Raw genomic sequence first — 18451 nt, 5'->3', positions numbered from 1 at the left:
CACGCACTAATGCAACCCCATACCATCAGAGATGCAGGCTTCTGAACTGAGCGCTGATAACAACTCGGGTCGTCCTTCTCCTCTTTAGTCCGAATGACACGGCGTCCCTGATTTCCATAAAGAACTTCAAATTTTGATTCGTCTGACCACAGAACAGTTTTCCACTTTGCCACAGTCCATTTTAAATGAGCCTTGGCCCAGAGAAGACGTCTGCGCTTCTGGATCATGTTTAGATACGGCTTCTTCTTTGAACTACAGTGGGGCAAAAAAGTATTTAGTCAGTCACCAATTGTGCAAGTTCTCCCACTTAAAAAGATGAGAGAGGCCTGTAATTTTCATCATAGGTACACTTCAACTATGAGAGACAAAATGAGAAAAAAAAATCCAGAAAATCACATTGTCTGATTTTTAAAGAATTTATTTGCAAATTATGGTGGAAAATAAGTATTTGATCAATAACAAAAGTTCATCTCAATACTTTGTTATATACCCTTTGTTGGCAATGACAGAGGTCAAACATTTTCTGTAAGTCTTCACAAGGTTTTCACACACTGTTGCTGGTATTTTGGCCCATTCCTCCATGCAGATCTCCTCTAGAGCAGTGATGTTTTGGGGCTGTCGCTGGGCAACACGGACTTTCAACTCCCTCCAAAGATTTTCTATGGGGTTGAGATCTGGAGACCGGCTAGGCCACTCCAGGACCTTGAAATGCTTCTTACGAAGCCACTCCTTCGTTGCCCGGGTGGTGTGTTTGGGATCATTGTCATGCTGAAAGACCCAGCCACGTTTCATCTTCAATGCCCTTGCTGATGGAAGGAGGTTTTCACTCAAAATCTCACGACACATGGCTCCATTCATTCTTTCCTTTACACGGATCAGTCGTCCTGGTCCCTTTGCAGAAAAACAGCCCCAAAGCATGATGTTTCCACCCCCATGCTTCACAGTAGGTATGGTGTTCTTTGGATGCAACTCAGCATTCTTTCTCCTCCAAACACGACAAGTTGAGTTTTTACCAAAAAGTTCTATTTTGGTTTCATCTGACCATATGACATTCTCCCAATCCTCTTCTGGATCATCCAAATGCTCTCTAGCAAACTTCAGACGGGCCTGGACATGTACTGGCTTAAGCAGGGGGACACGTCTGGCACTGCAGGATTTGAGTCCCTGGCGGCGTAGTGTGTTACTGATGGTAGCCTTTGTTACTTTGGTCCCAGCTCTCTGCAGGTCATTCACTAGGTCCCCCGTGTGGTTCTGGGATTTTTGCTCACCGTTCTTGTGATCATTTTGACCCCACGGGGTGAGATCTTGCGTGGAGCCCCAGATCGAGGGAGATTATCAGTGGTCTTGTATGTCTTCCATTTTCTAATAATTGTTCCCACAGTTGATTTCTTCACACCAAGCTGCTTACCTATTGCAGATTCAGTCTTCCCAGCCTGGTGCAGGTCTACAATTTTGTTTCTGGTGTCCTTTGACAGCTCTTTGGTATTGGCCATAGTGGAGTTTGGAGTGTGGCTGTTTGAGGTTGTGGACAGGTGTCTTTTATACTGATAACGAGTTCGAACAGGTGCCATTAATACAGGTAACGAGTGGAGGACAGAGGAGCCTCTTAAAGAAGTTGTTACAGGTCTGTGAGAGCCAGAAATCTTGCTTGTTTGTAGGTGACCAAATACTTATTTTGCCGAGGAATTTACCAATTAATTCATTAAAAATCCTACAACGTGATTTCCTGGATTCTTTCCCCCCATTTTGTCTCTCATAATTGAGGTATAGAGATCTTGCAGTCATGTGACCGGAAAGTACACAACCGCCATCGTGTCGGTCAAAAACACCGCTGAATACTGCTGCACTCGTGTACAGAATGGATTAATTTCCACCGACGGACTACACGGCTCATTTTTCTAATGAACAGATAACTAGATATATGTCTAAAATAAACGATCTACAGATTTGTGACCCTTATGGCTTTCCGGACGGAGTTTTCACGACCGGATTTTGAACTGCCAGCGGAATACCCGGACGTGTATGATTACCTCATCAACTTTCCCTCGCTGTTCAGTGGTGAAGCACTGCGTGCTTATAAATCTCTGGACAGTTTTCTTTACAGAAATTCAGGATTTGTCAGCGACTCAGATGTGGCATCTTGTAAACAAGAAAATGATCCTCACTGGATGGGTAAGTCACTTAAGTATTGAGTATAGCACTGACCAGCCGATTATAGAATAGAATAAGGTAATTCCAAATCATCCGTGTTGTTTACATGGATCTGGCGTTGGAGAGGTAGAGGCTTGGCAGTGGAAATTTGAGTGGCTGTTTTCTGAGCTTAGTCAACAGGCCGGCTCTGCCTGTAGCCTCGCTTTTGCTTCGGCTCCCGGCGCCACCTCCTTCGCTTTGCTTCCAATAACAATCCACGGAGACCCCGCTGGTCTCGCAATCTGGTCTCGTCCGGAATGTTTTTTTTTTTTTCTCGTCCGGAATGTTGTGCATGCGATGGAAATCGCTACAAACCGTCATTTTCTGCTGGAAACCAATGTCCAGCAAGTCCATACGGTTGTAGTGGATATTGAAGTCCGGTACAGACGAACAACACGCAAAAATACACACAAAAAACAAAAACCGTGCACAGGTAGGGAGAGCTTGTAGCCACAGCCGTTGTAGTAGAATTGTATATAGTAGGGTTTTCCAGAAGAAAAGGTAGAAGTAAAAGCAGAAGTAGAACCAGAAGTAGAAGTAGAAGGTGGAATATGGCGTTTGACCGACAAGATGGCGTCTGTCACAATCTGGATCGGCTGTGACGTCACATGCAAGATCTCTATACCTATGATGAAAATTACAGGCCTCTCATCTTTTTAAGTGGGAGAACTTGCACAATTGGTGGCTGACTAAATATTTTTTTGCCCCACTGTATAGAGTTTTAGCTGGCAACGGCGGATGGCACAGTGAATTGTGTTCACAGATAATGTTCTCTGGAAATATTTCTGAGCCCATTTTGTGATTTCCAATACAGAAGCATGCCTGTATGTGACGCAGTGCCGTCTAAGGGCCCGAAGATCACGGGCACCCAGTATGGTTTTCCGGCCTTGACCCTTACGCACAGAGATTCTTCCAGATTCTCTGAATCTTTTGATGATATTATGCACTGTAGATGATGATATGTTCAAACTCTTTGCAATTTTACACTGTCGAACTCCTTTCTGATATTGCTCCACTATTTGTCGGCGCAGAATTAGGGGGATCGGTGATCCTCTTCCCATCTTTACTTCTGAGAGCCGCTGCCACTCCAAGATGCTCTTTTTATACCCAGTCATGTTAATGACCTATTGCCAATTGACCTAATGAGTTGCAATTTGGTCCTCCAGCTGTTCCTTTTTTGTACCTTTAACTTTTCCAGCCTCTTATTGCCCCTGTCCCAACTTTTTTGAGATGTGTTGCTGTCATGAAATTTCAAATGAGCCAATATTTGGCATGAAATTTCAAAATGTCTCACTTTCGACATTTGATATGTTGTCTATGTTCTATTGTGAATTAGGGCTGGGTATCACCAGATACCTCACGATACGATACTATGGCAATATTTTGCCCACGATAACGATATCACGGTACAGCGATTCTGCGATAATCGATGTATTGCAAGAAATTTCAACCACATCACGATATCTGTGTCACTGAAGAAAATCAGAATTTATTGACCACTGTAAAATTACATTTCACATACATAACTACACACTCTTGCCAGACATATATTTGTCTCTATTCCACTGCTGGCAAAACCAAGAGTTGCTTCACTACAACATACAGAAAATTCCCATTTCTGTGCTAGTATTATCAACTTTTCTGTAAGCATGGGCACATCAGTGCTGCTTAACAAGCAGAATCAAATTGTTTTATGAAAACTTAAAACTTGCACTGCAGACTGCACATACATTTCAGTGCTAACACTAATATCAATTTGTTCTTTGTAAACTTGAGAACATATACCTGAGAACATTTAACTTGTGCTTATTTTGCAGGAACAACACACTGTCTGAAACACATTGAAAAGTGCAGTGGGCATCTTAGTCTCCCTGAGCACAATTATGAAACACAGTGCAGTGTGGGTCAGTGTCCACACACTGAAACTGAGCTGAAACCTCAGTGAATCATGTTTCTTCTGAACTTAGAGTAAATACTCAAAATAAAATGCAGTGTCTCACACACACTAAAATTGAAAATGCAAGATAAAGTGCAGCTTCTTGCCTTTGGCCTTAAATGACAAAATTAAGTTCACAGTTACAGTAAGTCACACATCACTGAAGTAGACGGGAGGACTTTGGCGCTGTCCAGTGTAGTTTGCTTCGGGTCGGGTTTCGGTGGCTCCGGCTGAGCTAATATGTCGGGGTGGCGTCGTGCTAAGTAAGTTCGCAAGTTTGTTGTGTTACCTGAATATCTAATTGGAGCGAAACAGGTTTTGCAGAGTGCATACTCTTTGTCCGGCTCACTGTTTTTTTCTCCTTTCCTTTGGAATCCAAAGTGCCTCCAAACATCTGCCTTAAAGTTCGGCGGCGTCTCTAGGTTTACGTTAACAGCCATGCTTGCTTGTTTTTTTTCCTCACTGCAACCGCTGGGGAAAAAAGAGAAGATGAAGAGTGCCTTGCAGTGAGGGAGCGGCACAGCGACACCTCGCGGAGCGGAGGTGCGGAAGTCGTACTGGATTTACAACCCGTCTGAAACATGATTTATTATTTGAAAAAATATCGATATTCAAATTTTGAGTATCGATATTGAATCGGAAGACAAAGTATCGCGATATATCGCCGTATCGATATTTTTGCACACCCCTATTGTGAATACAATATCAGATTTTTGAGATTTGTAAATTATCGCATTCCGTTTCTATTTACAATTTGTACTTTGTCCCAACTTTTTTGGAATCGGGGTTGTAGTTCAATTGTCCATTCGTATATTGTCCTACTTGCATGTAATTTTACCTTAATATCTATTGGTCTATCTATAATATATTCAATCTTGTGTGTCCAAAATTTTAATTGGTATCATATATAATCTGTGCACGTTGTGAGAAATACAGTTTACAATAAAGATATAAAAACATACAATGATTATTTGAGAGAGAGAAAGGGAAAAAAACTGTTTTAAGTTTTGTGCCAAAGGGTTAAGTGACCCAAAAGTTGTCTCGTTAACCTCTAGTTAATTTTTGTTAAAAATAATTGATCTGGGCAGTTCTTCAGCAGAGAGGCCAAAATTATGAAATGTTTGACTGCCTGACCCGGTCAGCTCAGTGATGTTGCTAAAGTATGGAATCCAAGGCAAAATGTACCGAAAACCGTATTTAAAATTCTTCACCCCAAATGTAGCACTGTCCGTTTGTTCTGGTGGAATTCTGTTACTGACTTTTCTTTCCTCATAAAAGATTTTGTGTTCAGAGGTAAACAGCCAATTTTTTTATGCTTTTTTTTTTTTTAGTAATGCAACTAAAAAAAGTTACCACATTTTGCTGTTACTGACTTTTCTTTCCTCATAAAAGATTTTGTGTTCAGAGGTAAACAGCCAACAAAGACAAGGGGATACGACGAAAGCAGTGTGTCAGCATTGTTCAGTCGTAATCAGGTAATCTTCTGGAAATACATCAAACTTTATCACAAGGATCGAAACGGGAATTTGGGAGCACTGGTCCATTTGGACCAGTGCCTCTCAGAGGTACTGGTCCGAATGGAGTAGCACTGGTCCGTATTTACAAATTTCAAGCCAATTTTATATATTTATTCATATAATACAACCATATTATACATGAGTGATCAATTTCAACTGTCTATAAACTTCTTCCTCAGTCATCTCATTATCATCACAATCTTCGAAACCCTCATCCAGATCATCATCATCATCTATCGGGTCATACACCACATCATGCTGCGCCTCCTCGTCATCTTCCACCTCCTCATTCTGGCCTGTGCTCTCGGCCTTATTGCTCATGCAGCCATCAATGAACATCCTGGACTGGAGAACCCCGCTTTGTTTCAATGCCATCTCATTATCCACACACACACACACACCGTACACTTCATGCCCTTCTCAGTATTGACCAGCCATGGCCTACCTACAGTCCACTTGGGCAGGAACTTCCTAACTCTTTTCTCCTCTGCCTTCTTGTTGGTACTAGTAGGGCCAGAAACATCAGTGACACTGTGGGGCTTAGGTTGATTGATCCATGTATCCTTGCTGGTGCTAGGTTGATTCAGCACATTCTGATTCCTAGATGGATTGGTGGATGATTTGGGTGGAATGGTGGATGACTTCTTGTGAACACTCTTGAATAAGGGCCACATACTTGTTGAGCGATATCAGTTTGTTTTGACAGCTGTCAGAAATGTCAAGCCAAGGACTTTTAAACTTTGCGGGGGTCTAATCTATCTGACCAATAGCGGTTCAAGTTACATTTGTCTTCACGGGCAGCAACGAAAATGAACGGGAAGAAACGAAACTTCGTGCAGCCATGCTGCATGTAGCGGTGTATACTGCGCACGTAAACAATATGGCGGCACCCGCGTCTATGCCAACTTGACAAATGTCTCACAAAATCTATTGAAATTATCATAAAAAACAATAAAATAGACCAAGTTCTGCTTAAAATGGGCGAGAATCGTTGATAGAAACCATCAAGGCAATGAGTAGTTTGATATGCCAAATCCAGAATCCAGGGACACATGTCGGCCCGGGGGCATTTTGAGTTATTGACAGATTCAGAAAGTACAGTTTCGAAGCTTTCCAATGATGCCTTCCATGTGGAGATCTGACAATATTTGAAGAATGTGTGGCCTTTTGAAAGTGTATACCTCTTAAAACAGAAAAGGGAGAAAATCGCCCTCAAAGTTTTCCATCTCAGCTACTCTGGGTGTAGGGCGGGCACATAATGGTGCTCATCTGCATGACATTAAGGAAAGCCCTACCCCCTACGAGCTAGCACGATGCTACTTTCATGTAAACAAAGATCACCACGTCAATTTTCCTTCCATGCAAAGTATGCCCAAAACAATTATGAAGTACAAAAATAAGTCCTAAAGTATACTTTAACGTTTTGTGGTTGAAAAATTACTCACACCGTAAGAAAGAAAGATAGCACGTTGATGACACAACTAACACAACGCTAGTTTCATGTAAAGCCTCGGTCACAACCGGCCGTACAGTACGCGCTCCTACGGCCGGTCTACATGCAAAAAACGCAAGAAACACACGGAGAGCGCGCGTGAAACGCACGAGAGCGCGCGTGTGATGTGCTGATTTTCGAGCCGCAGACCGGCCGCAGAGGTTCTTTGTCATGTCAAACAAACTCTACGGGCGCTTACGTTTTTTTCAGGTTGCAAGACAAACTGAAGGCCAACGCGCGTCTTTCTCCATGAACAACAACAAAAAAAAAAAACGCAGCAATTTGGGAAACGCCAAAAATCGCACGGCCAAAAAATCGTACGTCCGGTTGTGACCTAGGCTTAACCAAACCACAACACTCTCCGTTACATGCAAAAATAACCACACAGCCTTAGATTAATAAACTCACCCCATCAGAAAGAGAAACGGCGCCTTGCACATATCAATGCCTCCGATGGAATGTAGTCCTAGAACACTTTTTGGTTGTGTTTTTTTTTTACTAGAAATGGTGATCTCCGATGTAAATACCATGTGTCTGTTTGCTTCGCGGTGTTTCAGCTCCTCTGCGCTCTGTTTAGCTTGCTCATTCCATAGTGAAATTACATGCCTGTATGCAGCTTAAGTAGCCATGAGCTCAGCTCGTATCATACAGCTGATTAGCGAAAAAAAAAAAAAAAAAGACTTAAATCATCATGTGAATGGCCCATATGGTAATTTACCCACACCCCCCAGCAGGCTACAGTCCTGACAAAAACGAGACAATTTGCAACAAAAAATGTATGCTTTTCCAACAAAATCTATTATCTGAAATACTGATTGCATTCTTCAAGATCTCAACTTGCACATGATGGAAAAAAACGAAAATCACAAATTTCGAAAAAAAATGCTTCTTTTGCGATTATCTCGGATTCGTTTTGGCTGACGTGTCCCTGGATGCGGTGAGGTGTCACATATATATAGCGTGGCGAGCCAGTTGCCCACTCAGTCAAGTACATGTTGTCACTAGTCGCCCGTACCCTTTCCAACTCGCATTGGCGAGTGGGCGACCGCCCGTTTCGATCTCTGGATCACTCAGATCTTGGAACTGCCAGCAGATTTGCCCTTTCAGAGGACAACGTGGACAAGGACTGGAGTAAGCCAGTCAAAAATTCAGGCAAGTCCGAGTCCTTATGTGTTGAAACAGAAGTTTAGTCTCTATAATGTCATTTACCAACACAGGTGAGTCTACATGCAAATGTGGACAGGTTAATTTTTCTGGAAAATAAAAAAGAAAAACGTGAAAGTTCAATGAAACTGAACAAGGTTACAAGCTGGAACTGTTAATGCTGCACTTTAGATATGTAGCCAAACCACCGCTAACACCTGTACCTGAGGGTCAGCATCCAGATCCAGGAGACCAAGCCTCAGACGAAGACTTCAGGAGCTGACCCCATCCTCTGGCTTTACACAACACACCCACCACAGCATAGCTCTTTCCTTCCTGTCTAGATGCCCAACATCCTGTTTCCACAGAGGCCAGCCCTTGCTTGCATACAACAAAGCACTCCTCACGCAGGAACTGTAAATGCGATCTCGGGTACGATTTGCCAAGCTCCTGCATGACAAGAGGGAGGGGTAGTAGCTCTCTGGACTTCCCCCATGCTGTCCTTGTTCTTGTCATGGCAGCAAGCTCACATCCCCCACACCAGGGCATAAGGTATCACCAAGGTAGCAAAAGGACGGTTATTAAAACATGATAAACTGTTGGTGTTTACAAAAATTCATAATAAACAACCTGCAATTTTATCTTGTGCATTTTTTCCTCTTACTGTACCGAAAATGAAACAAACCGTGATTTCAAAACCGAGGTACATACTGAACCGTGATTTTTGTGCACCGTTACACCCCTACCAACCACGCAGGACCCATGGAAACCAGTGCGAGATACAGAACAGAATCAAGTTTACCACCAAGTACGTTCTCACATGCAAGGAAATTTGCTTTGGTGGTTGGTGCTTGAACAGTTAGGACAGAAGAATTTAGCAAAGACAAGAAGTTGATAAATACATAGAATGAGAAATAGCTGCACTCAGTTACAATAACTGATGAGTCCAATGAGGGTGTCATCTGAGAACTTTAGGAGCTTTGCAGGCTGATGACTGGAGGTGCAGTTGATCGTCCTCTCAGCAGAGCGAATGATGCACTGCAGTCTGCCATCATCCCTGGCAGCAACATACCAGACGGTGATGGAGGAAGTGAGGATGGACTCGATGGTGGCATAAAAGTGCACCATCATTGACTTTGGCAGATCAAACTTCAACTGCCGCAGGAAGAACATCCTCTGCTGTGCTTTCTTGGTGAGAGAGCAGATACACGTCTCCCACTTGAGGTCCTGAGTGATTGTAGTGCCCAGGAAACGGAAATACTCCACAGAGTTAAACAGGGTGATGGGGGAGGGAGGGTGTGGCAGAGCTCCTCCTGAAGTCCACAATCATCTCCACTGTCTTCAAAGCATTGAGCTCCAAGTTGTTCTGCTTGCACCAGGACACCAGATGGTCAATCTCCCACCTATAGGTAGACTCCTCCTCATCAGAGATGAGTCCAGGGGGCATCATGGCTCAGGTGGATAAAGCGCCATACCATAAATCCGGGGACCCGGGTTCGATTACGACCTGAGGGCATTTCCCGATCCCTCCCCATCTCTCTCTCCCACTCATTTCCTGTCTCTACACTGTCCTATCCAATAAAAAGGTGAAAAAAGCCAAAAGAAATCTTAAAAAAAAAAGAAAAAAAAAAAGAGATGAGTCCAATGAGGGTGTCGTCTGAGAACTTTAGGAGCTTGACAGACTGATGACTGGAGGTGCAGCTGTTGGTGTACAGGGCAGGGCTTTCCATCAAGGCTCATACTAGCCAGCCATGACAAATAAGTAGCCAGCCAGGGGGAGGGGAGTAAACACAAAATAAACTCCTGTGCACGCAGTTCCCAGGATTAAATGTATTTTCCACAGACCATTTATTTATTGCAGGAGAGCATTATTCAAAAACCGTTCATATTATTATTATTATTATTATTAGCCTAAGTATGCCTGCATAATAGACAAGCTATATTAATTTCTCAGACATTTGCTCTATAAATATTATTACTACAACATATTGCATCTTTTTTATTCATTAGTGTATGCCAGACGCTAATGCACCAATGAAAACTGTGATTTGAGCACCGAAAATAATCAGTAATAGGCTACACAAGCTCTCACATTGCATCATGAGGCGTTCCTGGCTTGTAAATCTCTTATTTTCGGTGCATGACGCATTCACACAACTGAGCATGCTATGAATTAACAACGACAACGGTCTGCAGTGGTGGCTACACAATTAAACGCTCAGCGAACATTTCTCCATTTGTGTATGAAAATACACTCCAACGGCTCAGTTTGGTTTCATTTACAACCAACGGTGTCTTTTGATGCCAGCACGTAATTGAACGAGAGAAGACTGGTTTACCGGAGACAAAATAAGCATTGTCTCTGCTTCTGTTCCTTCCGATGTCGCCTCCGACGGCCCCGATACACTACTGCCTCCGCCGAGTGTGCACGCACACACCACATGGGGCCGCGGATGAGTTACTCTCCCTTGATCGACGAAGTCGGCGGGGAATTTGTGGTTATTATTAGGGATGTCCCGATCCGATCACGTGATCGGAAATCGGGCCCGATCACATGGTTTCAGACTCGATCGGAATCGGGCATTGCCTTCCGATCAGGGATCGGATATATATCTATATAATATATTCTCATTTTTAACACATCAATAGCTATGCGTTGGCACAGAGTGAGACCAGACCTCTTGTCTCAACACAGCAACATGACATCACTTTGTAGCGGAGACGCTATTGGTTATTGGCTGCCTGTTGCCGGCAAAGTTGAACACGGAAGCAGTTCGAAGCGGAAAGCAAAGCATGAGATCATTTTTTTCGTTGGATGACAAAAGAAACGGGCTCAAACCTGAAAGGGTAGAAATGCTTATTTTCATCAAGAAAAACGTTCATTTCCTTAATTGAAATTACTGTACACCACTGTGAGATGCGTTCTTAAAAGCAAATTACCGGCACTGTGGCACTTTATTTTTTTTTTTTATTTGTTTACATTCCTGCCAGGTATTTTAAGGGTTTTTTTTAAAATTTGTTATTGTTCAAACTGCCTCACGTAAGTGCTCTGTTTGCTAACGGAGTTGTTGGATGTTAAAATAAGGTATTAAATAAAAAATGAGGAACATCCTGGATCCATTTCTTTCCTCGTCTTTATTTTTTATGGATTATAAGAAGTATCGGATCGGGACTCGGTATCGGCAGATACTCAAAATCAAATGATCGGTATCGGATCGGAGGGCAAAAAAACCTGATCGGGACATCCCTAGTTATTATCGGTACAAACAGCGCGAATCACAACTTAAATGAGTGCGGTTCAGTTTGACATTGTCAGTCCGTTAGATAAACATTTAATTTTATTAAAATCGAAAATTAACATTTAGAGGCTGTGGGCTACAAAAATAATAGTCATTAAAGTAGCCGGCTGGACTTAATTGTGTAGTCGGCTGTATGGCCGGCAGCCGGCGCTTGTGGAAAGCCCTGACAGGGAGAAGAGGACGCAATCTTGGGGGACCCGGTGCTGATGGTTTGGGAGTCAGAGATGCATTTCCCCAGCTTCACATGCTGCTTCCTGTCAGACAGGAAGTCAGTGATCCACCTGCAGGTTGAGTCAGGCACGCTCAGCTGGGAGAGCTTGTCCTGCAGAAGAGCCGGGATGACTGTGTTGAAGGGAGAACTGAAATCCACAAACAGGATCCTAGCATAGGTTCCTAGGGAGTCCAGGTGCTGGAGGATGAAGTGAAGAGCCGTGCTGACTGCATCGTCGGCAGATCTGTTGGGTCTGTAGGTGAACTGCATGGGGTCCAGGAGCAGATCAGTGATGGCTTTAAAGCATATACGCAGAGCCATGGCCTCACTTTCGTTTATAAATGCCTTGAGACCTCAAGAATAGCACAGGAATAGCTTCAAGCATTAACAATAAATCTAATATAGTAATTTTTACAATTAAAGTGAAGTCTATCTGTCTCATCGCCATTTCCGCTATATTAAAACACAGAGCTGACTGCAACACCGATCCTCCATTTTTGAGCTAATTTATCGCCATGCCACGTAGATGTGTTGCTGGCCGGTGCAGCAACACGACAGAAGGTGGATTTACATTGCATTCATGGCCCAAGAATCTTCAAACTGCAAAGATTTGGACGCGTTTTGCGAGAAGTTCACGGGCACATTGGGTGCCTACGAAGTGGTCTCTCCTCTGCTCTGCACATTTTAATGACTCGTACGAGACCTCTGATCTGTTGAGGAGCGTTGGCTATAAGCCCGGATTGAAAGAGGGTGCAGTACCAATAATTAAAGGAAAAGAAAACAAGAAAAGGAAAGTGAGTCCAGTTGCACCAGTCCTCCCGGAGTGAGCCGAGGGTTGTTGCTAAAACCCGGGACGGAATGGGACGGGACATATCACCCGCGCAGTGACCTCCCTGCAGTTGTTGCTAAACCCGGTGACGTCCCGTTCCGTCCTGGGTTTTAGTAATTGCCTGAGCTGAGCAGTAATGGCGGAGTACACCGTATGAAGAAAAGTGAATGAGTGGAGCAGCCGCCTGATTTCTAAACTGGATATCGCTGCCATCTCGCCCTTACGTGGAAGAAGTGAATTAGATTAGATCGAACTTCACTGATCCCTTTGGGTGGGTTCCCTCAGGGAAATTAAGATTCCAGCAGCATCATTACAGAATAAACAGAGAACAGAAAATAGAGAAAAAACTTCTAGATAAATTAAAGTATTTACATATACAAATATAAAAGAATAAGACATGGGGAAGAGAGGAGGGGGAAGGGGGGCCAGCAGGAGAGATATTGCACTTTATATTGCACATTGTCCAGTATTGCTTATTGTTAGGCTAGGCTACTGCTCCTTCCCGTCCTCCTGTTACCCCCCCCCAGAGAGGAGTTGTACAGTCTGATGGCATGAGGGACAAAGGAGTTTTTAAGTCTGTTAGTCCAGCAGTTGGGAAGGAGCATTCTGTCACTGAACAGACTTCTCTGGTTGCTGATGACGGTGTGCAGAGGGTGATTGGCATCATCCATGATGTTCAATAGTTTGTCCATAGTCGTCTTCTCTGCCACCGTCACCATAGAGTCCAGCTTCATGCCGACCACAGAGCCGGCCCGCCTGATCAGTTTGTCCAGCCTGGATGTGTCCTTCTTGGATGTGCTGCCCCCCCCAGCACACCACGGTGTAAAACAGGACACTGGCGACCACAGACTGATAGAACATCCACAGGAGTTTCCTGCAGATGTTAAAAGGACCGCAGCCTCCTAAGGAAGTATAGCCTGCTCTGTCTCTTCCTGTATAAGTGATTGGTGTTACAAGTCCAGTCCAGCTTGCTGTCCAGCCACAGCCCGAGGTACCTGTAGGAATCCACAGCCTCCACCTCGACTCCCTTGATCAGAACTGGTCATGACCTTGGTCTGGACCTCCCAAAAAGTCAATGACCAGCTCCTTGGTCTTCGAGGTGTTGAGCTGCAGATATTTCCTGTTGCACCATACAGCAAAGTCCCTCACCAGGCTCCTATACTCCTCCTCTCTGTCGTCACTGATACACCCAATGATGGTTGTGTCATTGGCGAACTTCTGAATGTGACACAGCTCTGAGTTGTAGCAGAAGTCCGCGGTGTACAGGGTGAAGAGGGGCCAGCACCATGCCCTGGGGTGCTCCGGTGCTGCTAATCACAGTGTCAGACGTGATGTCCTTCAGCCTGACGTACTGTGGCCTGTCGGTGAGGTAGCTGGAGATCCAGGTGAGCAGGCAGGGGTCCACTCGCATCCTGTTCAGTTTGTCCTGAAGCATAAGGGGCTGGATGGTGCTGAAGGCACTTGAGAAGTCCAAGAAGAGGATTCTCACTGTGCCATTTCCCTTGTCCAGATGCGAGTGGGCTCGGTGTAGCAGGTAGAGGATGGCATCTTCCACACCAACACCTGCCCGGTATGCAAACTGCAGACAGTCCTGGGCATGTTGCACCTGGGGTCTGAGGAGGTTGAGGAAGAGCCGCTCCAACATCTTCATCAGATGTGAAGTGAGTGCCACTGGTCAGAAGTCGCTCAGCTCGCTGGGCCGATTCTTTTTGGGAACTGGAATGATGCATGATGTCTTCCAGAGGGTGGGCACTCTCCCCAGCTGCAGGCTGAGGTTGAAGATGCATTGGAGTGGTTCATCCAGTTCAGCAGCGCAGGTCTTCAGTAGTCGGGGACACACCTTGTCCAGGCCTGCTGCTTTCCTGGGGTGAAGCTTCCTCAGTTGACCTTGGACCTGTTCTGCAGTAATGCATGGAAGAGTCTGTGTTGAGGTGGGGGAGAAGGGGGCTGCTGCGATGACTGGGGGGAGGTGTGTTGAGGGAAGAAGGAGAGATGGCTGCAGTGAGGGACAGGGTGGTGGGGACATGGGCTGGTTGAACCGGTTGAAGAAGTCATTCAACTCGTTCGCCCTCAACGACTCGGGTCTTTGTATTGTGGCCTGTGATGGTTTTCACACGTTCCCAGACCTCCCTCATGTTGTTCTCCTTCAGTTTCTGCTCCACCTTTCTCCTGTAGCTGTCCTTAGCTTCCCTCACGCAGTGTTTCACCTCCTGCTGTGCTGCCTTCATTGCCTCCCTGTCCCTGAAGGCGGCCTTCTTCCTGTTGAGGACAGCTTTGACTTCCTTTGTTACCCATGGCTTGTTATTAGGGTAACACCGTACAGTCTTAGTGGGGGAGACCACGTCTGCACAGAAGTTGAGGTAGTCTGTCAGACAGTGTGTCAGCCCCTCTATGTCCTCACAGTGTGAGCTAAGCAGTAGAGGTCTGCGCGGGTCGGATTTTTCAGTCCCGCTCCCGCCCGCATTGTGCAGTCCCACTCCCGCACACGCCCGCAAAGAATTATGATTTTCAGTCCCGCTCCCGCCTGCCATATTTTGTCCCGCTCCCGCCCGCAAATCCCGCATGATGCAGACGTTCACGTTATTTCTCAGGAAAGTTCTTGTCTTGACACAGCGTGATGGTGCCCCGCCCCCTACTTTGAGTGGATTTGAGCATAAATATCTACAGCTCACGTTTGTTATTGCTTACCTTGTTTCTGAATTCAGCATGTAGTATCTCTAATAATAATAATAATAATAATAATTAGTGCTGTCAAACGATTAAAATATTTAATCGCAAATTTTTATCACATGAGAAACCATTGTAATTCTCTGATCAGCATAAAAAAGTGAAAGGGCTTGCTTTGTACCAATGTTTTTTTTTTTTATTGCAAAGCAGAGCTAGTAAAAGAAGTGAATTGATTTACTGCTTGCGTTAGTCTACAACTTTAATCAGAGAGACATGTTACACAGTGACGGTAGGCTTGACTCAATGCTATCCCAGAAATCCTTCCTGTAATATGCAAATTTGACCGCCTCTGATTGGACAGCCAAATTTGCATATTACAGGAAGGATTTCTGGGATAGCATTGAGTCAAGCCTACCGTCACTGTGTAACCTGTCTCTCTGATTAAAGTTGTAGACTAACGCAACAAGTAAATCAATTCACTCAAGGTTCTCTTGCTAGCTGGGTGTGAACTGCGAGTCATTAGAGTGATCAAAGAATTTCCCCTTAGGGTGATCAATGGCAAGTTTAAGATGCCATTTCTCACTCAACCTGGCAATCTGACTTTCTCTGCAAATTTAGGCATCTTAAAATGTTTTTATTAATGCCAAATAAAATATCCAGCACAAATTATATATGATAGACATAAATTAATAATTTATAAATTTTATTTCAAGCACGTTTTTAGTTAGCGGGACTGCAGCTTATCACCGCTCCCGCCCGCGCGCGCATATGTGCACTTCCGGTCCCGCACGCTCCCGCAATGAGCTTTCAATATTTGTCCCGCGCCGCACTGCTTTGCGGTGGGTCCCGCGAGTCCCGCGGGACTCCCGCGGGAGTGCAGGGCTCTACTAAGCAGCACATCCCAGTCCATGATGTCATAACAGTCCCTGAGGGCATCTTCCATTTCAGGGGACCACCTCCTAATGGACCTAGTTGTTGCAGGCTGCCTTTGAACCAGGGGGGTGTACTTCGGCTGTAAACGAACCAGGTTGTGGTCAGACTTCCCGAGTGGGGGGAGGGGTGTGACTCTGTATGCATCCGTCACATTAGCATACAGCAAATCAATTGTCCTGTTGTTCCTAGTTGGGCAATCCACAACCTGGTAAAAAGCAGCCAAAGTAGAGTCCAAAGTAGCATGATTAAAGTCCCCAGAAATGATAATAAATGCCTCAGGGTGCTGTGTCTGCAGCCTTGCTGTGACAGAGTGAATCTTCTCACATGCAGCGGCTGCCCTTGGAAGGATGTAAACACAGATGGTGATCACGTGACTGAACTCCCTCGGCAGATCATATGGCCGCAGGCTAACGGCTAGCAGCTCCAAGTCCGGGCAACATAAAACTGTCTTTACGGAGAAATGTCCCGGGTTACACCAGTGGTTATTCACGTAAATGATGAGTCCCCCACCTTTGCCTTTCTCGCATGCTTTAGTGTCTCTGTCGGCTCTCACAGCAGTGAATCCCCGCAGGTCCACGTTAGCATCCGGTACGAGGTGTGTTAGCCACGTCTCCGTAAAGATAAACACGCTGCTCTCCTGGTAAACCCACTGGTTGTTCAGTGCGGAAAGCTTGTTGACTTTATTCAGCAGCGAGTTCACATTCCCCATGAGAACGGAGAGAATGGATGGTTTGTAGCGCCACCAGTTGTCCGCTAGCCTAGCCTTTAGCTTAGCCCCGGCATTGCAGCCCCTGGGTTTCCTAATGAACGGAAAAATGAACAAACAACTGAACGTCAGATTGTTTCAAAAACAAGTGGCCACAAGATCGGCCTTCAAGAAGCGAGAACACAGACGGGTAAGCTCCGACTCTCATTTGGATAAAAAAAAAAAAAACACGTTTATCTGCATTTAGATTAATCCATGTAACTTGTATTGTGTGTTTAAGTTAGCGGTATATTGGTATACATATATTCCAAGACGGCACCGCGGACGGTTGCCTCAGTACTTCGCTCTCTCGTACTTTCTAAGTTTTTGTGTATTTGTTGTATTTCTTGCGTTTCTTCGCTGGTCACATACTCTAGAGAAGAACTCAAACATTGGATTCACCACCAGTAGAGTTCTTTCATCGGCTTTCATCAATCCAGAAAGTTTTTCAGAGTTACTTGTCAGGGGAGCAGCAGCTCCCTAATGGATTATGCCGAGGACGCCGGAGACACCGGGGGAAGCGAGCCGGCGTGCTCGTCAGACTGAGGCAGCGGGGGTTTCGCACTGCGCTCCCGTCTATTCACCTGGCTAACGTCCACTCTCTGGCCAATAAGATGGACAAACTGCTGCTCCTCAACACAATCAACACAGATTTTAACAGATCTGCTGCCTTGTGCTTCACCGAAACCTGGCTCGGTGAGCACATCCCGGACTCTTCTCTCCATCTGCCTGGATTTCACTTTCACTGAGCGGACCGCGAAACGGAGCTCACGGGGAAAACGAGGGGAGGCGGAGTCTGCTTTTATATTAACGAAGGTTGGTATACTGATGTCACAGTTCTAAATAAATCATGCAGTCCTCATCTGGAGACATTATTCATAAACTGCAAACCGTTTTATGCTCTGCGAGAGTTTTCCTCGTTTATTCTGGTTGGAGTTTACATCCCCCCTCAGGCGTGTGTTAATGAGGTGTTACAACACCTGGCTGACCAGATAAACAATGTGGAGAAAAACCACCCAGACTCTTTGCTCATTGTTTTGGGGGACTTTAACAGAGCAAACCTCAGCCACGAACTGCCAAAATATAAACAGCACATTAAGTGTCCCACCAGGGACTCTAACACTCTGGACCACTGTTACACTGTTTTAAAGGACTCGTACCACTCTGTCCCCCATGCAGCCTTGGGACTATCTGATCACTGTATGGTTCATCTTATCCCGTCCTACAGGCAGAAGCTGAAATCTGCTAAGCCTGTAGTTAAGACGGTGAGGAGATGGTCTGATGAGGCCAAAGTGGAACTACAAGCCTGCTTTGACTGCACTGATTGGAGTGTTTTTGAGGCTGCAGCTTCAGACCTGCATGAACTGACTGATACTGTGACATCTTACATCAGTTTTTGTGAGGATGTGTGTGTGCCCACCAAGACCTTCTGCACATACAATAACAACAAACCCTGGTTCACCACAAAACTCAGACAGCTTCGCCAGGC

The 18451-nt window shown here is 45.0% G+C and overlaps 1 protein-coding gene across 3 annotated transcripts in view; it reads right to left on the bottom strand.

The window, feature by feature from the left end:
* The window catches only part of ap4b1 (adaptor related protein complex 4 subunit beta 1), a 48299-nt gene that overhangs the window by 16572 nt on the left and 13276 nt on the right, over positions 1–18451 (bottom strand). The window contains exon 1 of one of the 3 annotated variants that reach the window (XM_060938592.1): positions 4476–4534. The exons of the other annotated variants lie outside the window; for them this stretch is intronic. The gene's annotated coding sequence lies outside the window, so the exon portion shown is untranslated. Of the gene's footprint in view, positions 1–4475; positions 4535–18451 lie in introns of those variants that run through there. 3 annotated transcript variants of the gene reach the window in all.

This window comes from Neoarius graeffei, chromosome 13 (assembly GCF_027579695.1).
Source record: "Neoarius graeffei isolate fNeoGra1 chromosome 13, fNeoGra1.pri, whole genome shotgun sequence".
NCBI lineage: Eukaryota > Metazoa > Chordata > Actinopteri > Siluriformes > Ariidae > Neoarius > Neoarius graeffei.
Note: the sequence above shows the minus strand (reverse complement) of the source record. Positions and strands in the feature narration are given on the sequence as shown.